The following is an 11,889-nucleotide window of genomic DNA, read 5'->3' as shown; positions in this document are numbered from 1 at the left end:
AAAACTTAAAGGAGAGAGTCTCTTCAAGAATATGTAATTTATTAAAGATTTGATGGGAGGAAAAAAATGTTAGTTTGTAATTAGGTTAACTCGAGTACTTATAACAAACAAAATATATAGAAAAGTATAAATATTTTTATTTTTATTTTTGTTCCGTAGTTGTATTGATATTGGAAATTTAATAAATAAAATAGAGAGACAAATAAAATATAAATATGAAATGAAGAAACAAATATTTGAACTTATTTTATCAAATCCTAACCTACATCCACCAAATAAAGAGTCCAACATTTGTTATCCAAGAAACCAAATAAATTACAATCTGGAATCTCTTAAACCTACCCAATTTTTCATATGAAATCTTAAACCTAATCCATTTTAAAAAAATTCATGTTAGGAAAAAAAAAAGTTAGAATATGTTGGCTAATAGAAAAACATTAACTCTTTCCTTTGTGCAATAATAGAACTCTAATTAGTTTGGTGAGGAATTTCCTCTCACTCTTCCTTATATCATAATAAGGAGTCTATAAGGAGCATATAATTCCTCGTCATGTGACACAAAAGAAAAAGTTTCACTAGGTTTCCCAAACTTTTTTTTTAAGATAACGATACAACAACAATTTTAGAATAGTGGAAGCAATTAACATACACTCACATATCAACAACACATTAACATGTTACAACTCTTAAGGGTCCCATTACATTGAATCACATTTTTAAGTTTTAATTAACATTAAATCCAGTATATGATAAATCCACATCAATCAATAATATACAAGTATAAATCCAGTTTAAAAAGAATATACACTCATTTTGGATGTCACTTGGCAATAATCATAATGCACAATCATATATTGTATAGGTCATAGCATATGAAAAGCTGAAATAATATACATCATGAAATAGATAACATCATCTCGTAAGATCTATGAAATCCAATACAATACACCAGGTATAACCATTTATCATAGAGATACAACAATAGATAGAAAGAGAATTTGCACAAACACATCCATCAACAACATCCGATAGTTAGATCTCATTGGCATAAGATAAAGCACTACCACCAGACCTTGTGGAACCCACAAAGATCCACTCTCACTACACTGAGGAGATAATCTCAAGTCCCAAATAGGATAACAAACTCAAAACTCAAAATCAACATATAAGTTCAAGGAATCACCTAAAAGCAAATAATCTCAAAGGATACCAAGACACAAGTATCAACTAAAACCAAAGACAATACAGACATGTAAGAAATCTATTATGCATGTGGGAAAGTGTCATCACATGAGCCAACTCTAAGGTTACCTGGCTATTCTTTTAATTCTTCAGCCCCCTAGTGACTATATGGGGCACTAGTCTCCTTTTGTATTGACAAGGCATACTAACAAGTCAGCTCTAAGGTTACCCAGCTAGTATTTTAATCATCTATCCCCCTAGTGAATTTTTGTAGTACCAATGTCTTATTAATTCATTTTAAAATCTTTCAATGAAATGTTATTACTTATTAAATAATCTACAATGGGTCACCCATCAACCTCTTTAGGGCTTGGGTCTAAATTTCAAGTCACTTCCCAACATGACATATAGATAACCTACCCTAAGCTCAGTAAAATCCAAATATCACAAAAGACCACATATCATACATCAGTTCCTAAATGAGCAATTGATAAGTACAAAAAATTAGAGATCATAATCATGGATTCCACCAAAACGATCATCCTAACAGGACGATTGATCCCAAAATCAAGTATACATAAACCAAACAATGTCATAACATGACATCATCAAGAACAAATCATAAAAAAACCTGAGTCCTATACAAGTGATAGGAAAGAAATCCAAATACAACTAATCAAAGACTTAAATATTATATCAGATAGGTGACACCATTCACCTTAGTTTCACACAAGAACACTGGAAAGTAGTAACAATCGATAGATCAAAACACCTCATAGAGCATAAAAGATATATTACCATGGTTAAGTATAAAATATCATATACAACACATCATCATGACATCATAGAAAAAACTCCCAAACCTCTGGTAAACATCTTGACTGGTCGAAGCTAAGTCAACCTGACACCCAATAGCAAAATCACATGTCATATAAAGAGTACCTACAAAAGTAATCTTCATAATTCATTCTATTTTGAAAACACATAAGTTCAATGTTCACTATAGGTGTTCAAGTTTTCACTTTCATTTTCAAACACAAAGATTCAATAACAACCAAGGTTTTAGTTTTTATTTTTATATTAAGGACACAAGAATTTGAAACGCAAGAACAATAAATTCACAACAATGTTTTAGATTAAATCACAGACAATTTTATAATGGAAATTAAATTTCCCAAACAAGGGTTTGAACCCTAAGAAATTCTGAAATAGAAACACAACAAATGCAGAGAAGACAAGAATTCGAAGAATGAACAACTATTGCAAAAATCCCACAAGATCCTACCTAGATCTGATGCTAAAATAATGAACACACAAACATGTAAAGAATCTGCCTTTTCCTTCAAAAACCCTGTTTTCGAAAATTGGCTCCTTCAAACCTGTGTGTCTAGAAATGAGCTCTAATTTCCTTAATAAAGTATTTGCTTTCCCCAAATTAGGGCTTTGACCATGCAATCATGCAAAGACTCTTTGTCTTTAATTATTATATTTTTAATTTTCATGCACACACTTTATGCAATTTAATTGAAATAAACTTTATTAAATTAAAGCTTTCTATCCCATATTAAATCATGTGATATTTTTAATGTATATTTATTTAATTAATTAATAATAATAATTAGAATTTATTGTTAAAATAAAACTCCTAAATAATAATAATTAAATTAAATAAATATAACTATGCCACAACTAGAACCATAACTTTATCTTTTAATTTTCATTCTTTTATTTAAATAAATTCATGAGAATTTTTTACTAATATATTTATTAACTTAATTAACATTATTTAGATTGTATTATTAAAATAAAACTCTTAAATAATAATAATTAATTTAAATTTAAAACCAAAATTGTCTTTGAGTTGAACTCTTCTATTTAATTAATTCACGAGATATTTTTTAATAATATATTTTTTAATTAATTCAAAAGCATTATCATCAGCTTATCTACTTTAAGGTTAAAAAATTTGGCTTTCCAAAATCTTCTCACTTGGACAACTTTTTAGTTGTCATTATAGCGATCTATCTTGATCATGCAAAATATCAAGATTTTAAGAACCAAAACCAAAAATTTAACTAACTACTAAACCAAAATGTTAATCTTGAAAAACCCTAATCATAATCCTAAATGTAATGATTAGGATCTAGGAATAGTGTTAAAGTTTATAATTTAGCATTAGGATTATGATTTAGAATTATTTGTTATAGTTCAAAATATAGGATTTAAGATTATGATTAAGAATATGATTATGGTATGGGTTTATATAATAATTAGTACTAGGTTAAGGTTAATATTAGGGGTTTTCATTGAGGATTAGGAATTAACATTTAGGGTGTAAAGCATAGGATTAGGGGTTAACATTTAGTGGTAGGATTTATCATTCAAGATTAAGCTTATTTTCATGCACACACTTTATGCAATTTAATTATTAAATTAAAGTTTTCTCTCCCATATTAAATCATGTGATGTTATATATATATATATATATATATATATATAAAATTATTAATAATAATATTTAGAATTTATTATTAAAATAAAACTCCTAAATAATTATCATTAAATTATATATATATATGTCAAAAATAGAACTCTAATATAATATTTTAAATTCAATTCTTTTATTTAATTAATTTCTTAATTAATTAAATATAATTAAATATTTTATTTAGTTAAAAAAATTTCTATTAAATTTTCTTTAAATTTGATTTAATTAAAATAGAAAATCACAACATTCCCACAAGATTGAGTACAAAAATTCATCATACAGAACATAAAACTAAATGAAGCACCAGGGTCATAATTGTTTGGTGTCTCTCGAAGACTTTGGCAAGGGGATCCTCTATCTCCTTATTTATTTATTATCATGGTAGAAGGTGTTGGTAGATTTCTAAAATCTCAAATGTGACAAGGTCTTATCCAAGGTTGGAGCTAGAAAAATGATTGTCCTTCCTACTTTCATCTTTAGTTTGTGGATGATATCGGTTGACGGGCATGGCTAGAATCAGTGAGGCGGTGAATATCAGGAAAGCTCTAGATACCTATTTGAAATCCTCGAGTCAGAGAATTAATGATCATAAGTCTTCTATTTATTTCTTGAATACTTCTCAGCTTATTTAGAGTAGGATTGCTAGAATTCTTAGATTTCAAATTGGTTTCCTTCCTTTGATGTATCTTGGGGTCCCTTTGTTGATGGGAACTTAGCAGAGGGGCTATTGGTAGGGGATTTTGGAGAGTGATTCTTCCAAAGATTGTGGTGTATTCTCTCCCCATTTATAGGTGTTGTGCTCAGGTCCCCCCTCTAATTTTGTGAGGGACTTTGATGCTTTATCTTGAAAATTCCTTTGGTTTGGTTTCCTTCTATCCTTGAAGTAGAGCCTGGGAGTATGTGTGTAGACTGAAGCATGCTAGAGGTCTTGGTCTTAGATTGATGGATCTTGTCATCATGGTTTTGGCTGCCAAGCTATACTGGTGTTGGTGCAACAATCAAGATCAAGATTGGGCCAATATTCTTACCCATAAGTACTTTCCTAGTGCTGATTGCTTTGATGTGCCAAGGCTTACCTTGGTAGGTAAAGGCTCTTGTATTTGGGACACACTTAAGAAGGGAGCCCAACTTGTTAAGGCGGGTCTCTTGTAGATTTGTAACAGAGGCTCAGATGCTCTATTTTGGCAGGACTCTTTAGAAGGCCTCCCTCCTTTTCTCTCTTGCTTTCCTCAACTTCAACCTCTTTGACATACTTTTACTAATGTTGGATGGTTTAAGGTGGAGCATTTTAAGACTGTCAAGAGTTTGGGTCAAGGTGAGGTGACTTGCTTGAAGGATCCTAAGGAGTGTCTTGTAGGTGGCTTTGATGAGGATTGTTCCCTTCTTTTTAAAGCTTTTGAGAATAGGTTTTGTAGCTTCCTTAATGGGAGAGACATCTTGTCTTGGAGTCCTAGCCCAAAAGGTAAATTTACTGTGGCTCAAGGCTATGCTTTACTTGACAAGAACTTACATGGTCCAGCTGAAGTACACCGGTGGAAGAAGATTTGGAGCAACTTTTCTTGGCCCAAATGTAATTTCTTGTTATTGCTGTTGGCTCAAAAGAAATGCTTCACTTGGGAGAATCTTTGTAAATGAGGTTTTCGGGGACCATCTGTTTGCTCCCTTTGTTCGGACAATGAGGAATGTGCCTCACACTTTCTCTTCCTTTGCCATTTTTTGAGAGAGATATGGAATAGATGGTGGGAGGCTTGGTCTCATGGTTGTATTCATGCTACTTCTCTAATTGATTTTTGGGAAAGCTTGGAGAGACTTCTAGTGAAGACTTCTTTCTTGCAAGTTGCTTGGATGATTAGGCCAATTTTCATTCTCTGGAACCTTTGGCTAGAAAGGAACCATAGAATTTTTTATTACTCCAAATTAGGAAGCTTCCAATTGTGGAGGATGATTATTAGTAGGCTTCAGGAGACTATCTTTGCAAAGTGTGATATGTATGTAACTATTGATCTTGGCGATCAAGTTATTGTGAGGAATTTGAACTTGGGGGATAAAATTCAGGGATGCACTCTTGGAAAAAGACCTCTCCATGTTACGCAATGGGTTTTTTAGGATGGGAGGTGGATTCCTCCTCCAGTTGAAATATTGAAGATCAATACATATGGTTCTTCACGGGTGAACCCTAGTCATGTTGGCATTGGGGCTATAGGTAGAGGTAGCGATGGTGGTGTGGTTTCTCCCTTCTCTATTTACAAGGGTCAAAATTTTAATAATTTTATGGAGCCCCTTGCTATTAAGATTTTTGTCGAGCACAGACTCTCTTTAGGGTGGAAAAGGATCATCAATGAGTCTAATTCTCAAATTATTATGGATATGTTCAATGACCAAAGTTTGGAGGACTTCAATTGGCAACTAGCCTCTTTGGCTAGACAAATTCTAAGTCTTTCTAGATCCTAGGACTCTATTTCCTTTTGTCATATCCCTCACAAATGGAATAGAGCAGCAGATTGTTCAGAAAAGTGGGATTCAGAGAATGTGGTTAGGTGAGATATTAGTGGTAGCGATGAGTTGCCTTTTGAGCACTGTGAGATTATTGAGCAGTTGTTATTGGAAGATAAGAGTATGTAGTGTTTTTGTGGACCTTTGTTCTTTGCTTTGTAATTTGGATTTGATTGAATAAATTTTTACCTCTCCTTTTTCAAAGAAATAAAAATAAATAAACATAATTACTCCTAAATTAGAACCAAAACTTTATCTTTAAGTTGAATTCTTTTATTTAATTAATTCATGAGATATTTTTCAATAATACATTTATTAATGCAATTAATCATATTATTTAGATTTTATTATTAAAATTAAACTCCTAAATAATTATCATTAGATTAAATAAATATAAATACTTCAAAAATAGAACTTTAATATAATCTTTTGAATTCAATTCTTTTATTTAATTAATTTCTTAATTAATTAAATATAGTTAAATATTTAATTAACTTTATAAAATTTCTATTAAATTAAATCATTAAATTATTTTTTAATTTGATTTTATTAAAATAGAAAATCACAACATTCCCACAAGACTGGATATGAAAACCCATCATACAAAACATAAAACTAAATCAAACACCTTGGTCAAAATTACAAATTCATGTCACTTGACAAATTCAAAAAGGTGAAACTAACTAAGATACTTGTCCTATTTCTAGGACAATTGTCTTAGCTAAGGATTTGGACTCAAGATTTATCTCCCCACTTATACCATTGAAATGTTGTGATAGGATACCCTCATCCTGGAAATTCAAGGAAGTCGATACGTGTGATCTGCAATCTACATAAAATCCATGCATGTACAAACACAATCTTCTAAACTAAATAGGAAATTGTAGGAAGTGGTACATTATGTAGACCCTGACTAGTAGGTGACTATGAATCCCTTCCTCAAATACATTGTAAATGTCAATCATAAAGAAAACATACACGCACACCATACACATCAAGTATTGGGTAACTATCCATAGAAACTACGTAAAAAGAATTCTTCTAACTAACATCATTAAATAACTAAAATAACTAACTAAACATACATATATCAACTGAGTATGAAATACATTTAATCTTATCTAGTAACCAAGTAGTGTTAATTATAAAACATAATAATAGAATAGGCCTAAAAGAATTTGGTCAAAACAAATTAGAAAAATCATGTAGGGGTAGGCATTACAGAGCACTTCCCCTAGCCTCTTGAATGTATGATGGATAGGTCAATTTTTTAGGGATAATAATAAAGCTTTTCTAGTGAAACATAAATGCTCTAGTTTTATTTTATAGACATAGATTTTCTCTTTAATTTATTTTTCTTAACTAGATCAAATTATATTGAAAAGTTTATGAAATATAAGTCTTACAATTACAAAGCTGATAAATGTTTAAAGTTTTGATAAATAAATTATTTTTTGAAGTCATTAAATACTCTTGACTCAAGTGATTTATGATAAAGATTAATACTTGATAGCCATTGTCGATTTTTATGCCATGCTTTAAATTTTTTTGAAGAACTAGGTTTACAAACTAAAATACAATGATCAAATATATCCTTTATAGTTCAACTAGTGTAAAAATGATGTTTAGTTTAATCTAATTAATACTATAAAATATTTCACTATTTCTACAATTACAATTCATCACAAAGACTCCTAGGTTAGGAAGGTTGTTACATAATCTTTGATAAGAGTTGTTGTAGTCTTGAGCATTGAATTTAAACAAAAACTAAAGCAAATTTTCATTCTATTAGTTTAAAGGAAATTTTATTAATTCTAATTAATTCTAGTATTAGTACATAGTTAAAGCTTTTATCTCATAGTAATGATATTTATTTGTATCTTGATTAAAATCTTAGTGATATAAAGGTAAAAATGTACTTTTCATATTTATAAGAATGATAATGTTTTTTCTTTTTAAGGTAAAAGTGGCAAGCCACTATACTATTTTATTAAAACTGATTCAACGAGGTCAACTGGGAAACAATCGGTGAAGAAAACCCAGCATCATCCCTAATATATAAATAGGTTTTAATAGTTTAAGCAAATAATTACAAGGGGTGTATGAACTACCACCCAACGGAAAACCAAATAGTGCCTTGACATTGATTTATTTTTGGACTATTCCAATCACTAACTTCAGGGCAAACTTATCCTAGCAATTAGCACTTAACTTAAAAATCTTCCCAATCAAAGACAAAACCACCTTCAATTGACCCAGGCTCACCAAGAATAGGTCCCCAGCCAGAACATAACTCTGAAGAACCATGAATCTAGTCAAAATTCGAGTTAACCTGATCAATTAAATCCCAAAAATTTTGTTCAATCAGCTGCTAGAAGCTACATTCATATCCCTGGAGTTAGACACATTAGATTCCTTATGCAAATCAATCATAACCTGACACACTAGCTTTATTCGTTCCACCAAATGAACACCCATTAATTTTGATTTAGGTGGCAAAGCATGTTTTAAAAAAATGAAATTGCCAGTGTCTATAGCATGATGTTGTTCTCTTTAAATATTTACTTTTACTAATAAAAATATTATTTTAATTAAAAAATTATAAATAATTTTTTGATTCTATTTTTAATAAAAGACATTTATACATTTAAAAGGAGGAAAATATGATTGGTATAGAAAGGGGATTATTTATATAATGTTTCAAATCAAAAGAATACTCTAGATTAAGTGGAGCCCAACTAAAACAACACTTAATTCAAACACTAAATCTAACAAGTGCCACATAGTGGCTTGTCTTTTTCATAAATTTACTAAGATTACAATTCACAAAAAAGGGCTAGGGGATACACGATCACCCCACGAATGAGTTCAATCAGCCAAAGCCGGAGTAAACAACATGGCTGCAGCCAGCAACTATAAACTATTCATCAAAAAAAACATTTAAAACAACCTCATGTTGCCAAGGTAGTACCAACAGAGGGAGAAGGATCATCTTCATCAAGAAATCCCCACGCATTAGTGGGATTGTGAGGTGGACTAGGAACAGTCCAGCCGTCAGCAGCATCTGTAGGATCTAGGGTAGTTGCAGTCTCTGCATCCCTCTTGTCTGGCCACGGAGGAGAAATTGCCAAGGCCAGCCGAGGAAACTTGCCAGAGTGCGCTCGTCCAGGGGGAGGAACCAGAGACTAGCCAAAAGATCGCCCAGGGGGGGAGCCAGGGACCAGCCAGAACCACCACGTGGTGGGGAAGCGGAGTGGTGCCTCCAATCACCATGATCACCTCTGTGGCGGGGACCCTGGGAGCGCGGCGTGTGTGAATGGCAGCCAGAGGACTGGCATTTGGAACGGTGTCCGTGAGATGAGGAGGCATTAGTCGAGGCATCTAGAGGCACTCTAGCAATGGTACAAGGAGTATTGCCCCAGTGGTTTAACATTTCCTGTAAGTGGGCAACCTCTAGTGAAACTTTATTAGCTTGCACCTATATCTACATAATGACATTGTTACAAATGCATGCCTTAGTGTACATTGCAATGTTAACATCCAAAAAACTGTGAGTGAATAAAACTGCATTCCTATCTTTCCATAGAGAAAACAAAATTTCCATGTTGAAAGTATGCCAAATCTGGGAAAACTTCCGAGAAAATCTGGGGGAATCACCTAGCAGGATCATGTGCCATGAAAAAGGTTCGAGCCTGAAAGGCTTGAAAAAATCATGGATCTAGTGCCAATAATTTTGAGCACGCTTGCAAATCCAAAAAATATGCAAAAAGGACTCAGGTTTTCCATAGAAGGGGCATTTGGGATCAGGAACCCCAATGTGCTTGAGTCGAGGCCCCAGGGGAAGACCTTGGAAAGCAAGGCACCAAGCAAAGTGAGAAATCTTAGGTTTTGTAATGGCACTCCAAATGGTGTCGAACCGTTTTCTCCATTGAGAAAGTGAAGAATGCAAATGCCACCATTGATTAAGCATGTCCACAATCGGAAGGTGGGGCGAAAGCCATCTATATCACATATTGGGCTTATAATTGGTACAATGGAGTGGCAAGAAACCACTTCCAATCATACCACCAAGGTCGAACAGACTGAACCCCCACTTTATGAAGTAAGTGCACAGGGATGGAAGGCAACAAAAGGTCATAAGTCTGGTGATCAGCACATACAAGGCGGTATTGAACTTTCATATCCTCCCAAGACCTTAAATTCATGGTGACTCTTGAAAAAAATGTCCTTGGTAGTGTGAATGCCACGTTTAAAGAAACACAAAGCACTGGCACCTTGAGTCTTGGCAACAGGAATACCCTGGAAGGCAAACAAGGGAGACCACCAAATGTTCTACTAATTTAAGGACAACCCATTGCGAAACTCATCACCAGCCCAACGAAGCCAAGGTTTAACAGCTTCCCAGGCTTTCCAGATGCTCTTTATAACAAAAGAGCCCTGTATGACCACTGATTCACGCATAGTGAGAAGGGTCTAAAAACCAATCCCCTTCCACGCCAGTCTGTTAGCAGGGAAGCCTAAAGAGATGCAATGCCTGACAAGAATTTTCCAGGCTGCATCTCTAGAAATAGCTCTAATAATCCATTTAGCACAGAGGGCAAGGCCCTATTTTTGAGTGGAAAGCAGGCCGAGACTCCCAGATTCCCTTGGGAGACAACAAAAATCCCAAGCAACTCTATGAAAATCATGATGGTCAGAACTAGAGGCCCAAAGAAAATCTTTGAGAAAACGTTCTAATTTGAGATAGGAAGCTTTGGAGGGAGCCCAACAAGAAGAATAAAACACATGGGTGGCAGTCAAAATCTTAGAACAAATCTAGAATTTACCAGCAAGAGAAAGCAACTTAGTGATCCAATAATCAAGCTTTTTGGTAATCTTTGTAAGCACAACATTCCAAAGTTCCACAGGCAAAGCTTGGAAAGCAAAGGGAATGCCAAGAAAGTGGAAAATTTCTCCATGAGTAACCCATTTTCATTGGAATTGGCTGAGCCAAGGTGGAGCTAGCAAAAAAGACTGTCGGTAACAAAGTGTTTTATGCCATTGAATGGCAGAGCCAGAGGCTTGACAAAAAGTGTCAAGACAATTTAAAGCATTTTTTATGTTTTCTTCATCTTCAAGAAGAGTAAGAAAAGAATCATCAGGAAAATGACCATTGACTAACTGGGAGGAAGAATCAGGCAAGGAAATGCCATGGACCAGCCCTAAAGACATAGAGTGAGCAAGTAAATAACCAAACCTTCAGCAGCAAGGACATAAAGCGCTGGAGCTAACGGACAACCTTGTCTGATGGAATGAAAAAGTCCAAAAGCTTTAGATTGCAAATTATTGATGGTGATGCAAGCATTAGCGTCAGCAAAGAGCATCTCCACAAACTGAAGGAAATTGGGACCAAAACCCAGAGCCTGAAGCATAGCCAAAATGAAAGGCCATTCAATGCGATCATAGGCTTTAGAAAAATCTATCTTTAAAAAAATAGCCTGCTACTTGGACTTACGAGCCCATTCCATACCTTCCCAGACAGCAATGATGTTGTCAAGAATATACCTGGATTTGATGAAGCCTGTTTGTTTAGGCCGCACAATTAGAGGAAGCATATGGTATATTTTTAGAGAGAGCACCTTAGCAATGATCTTATAAGACACATTCAGGAGGGTGATGGGCCTCCAGTTGTAGATGTCCTTAGGATCATCAGCTTTAGGTATGAATTTAATATTGCCTTTATTTAT

This window comes from Cupressus sempervirens, chromosome 9 (assembly GCF_028749045.1).
Source record: "Cupressus sempervirens isolate cs-2001-9-10 chromosome 9, ASM2874904v1, whole genome shotgun sequence".
NCBI lineage: Eukaryota > Viridiplantae > Streptophyta > Pinopsida > Cupressales > Cupressaceae > Cupressus > Cupressus sempervirens.
The sequence above is the reverse complement of the archived record's forward strand: the minus strand, read 5'-3'. Positions refer to the sequence as shown.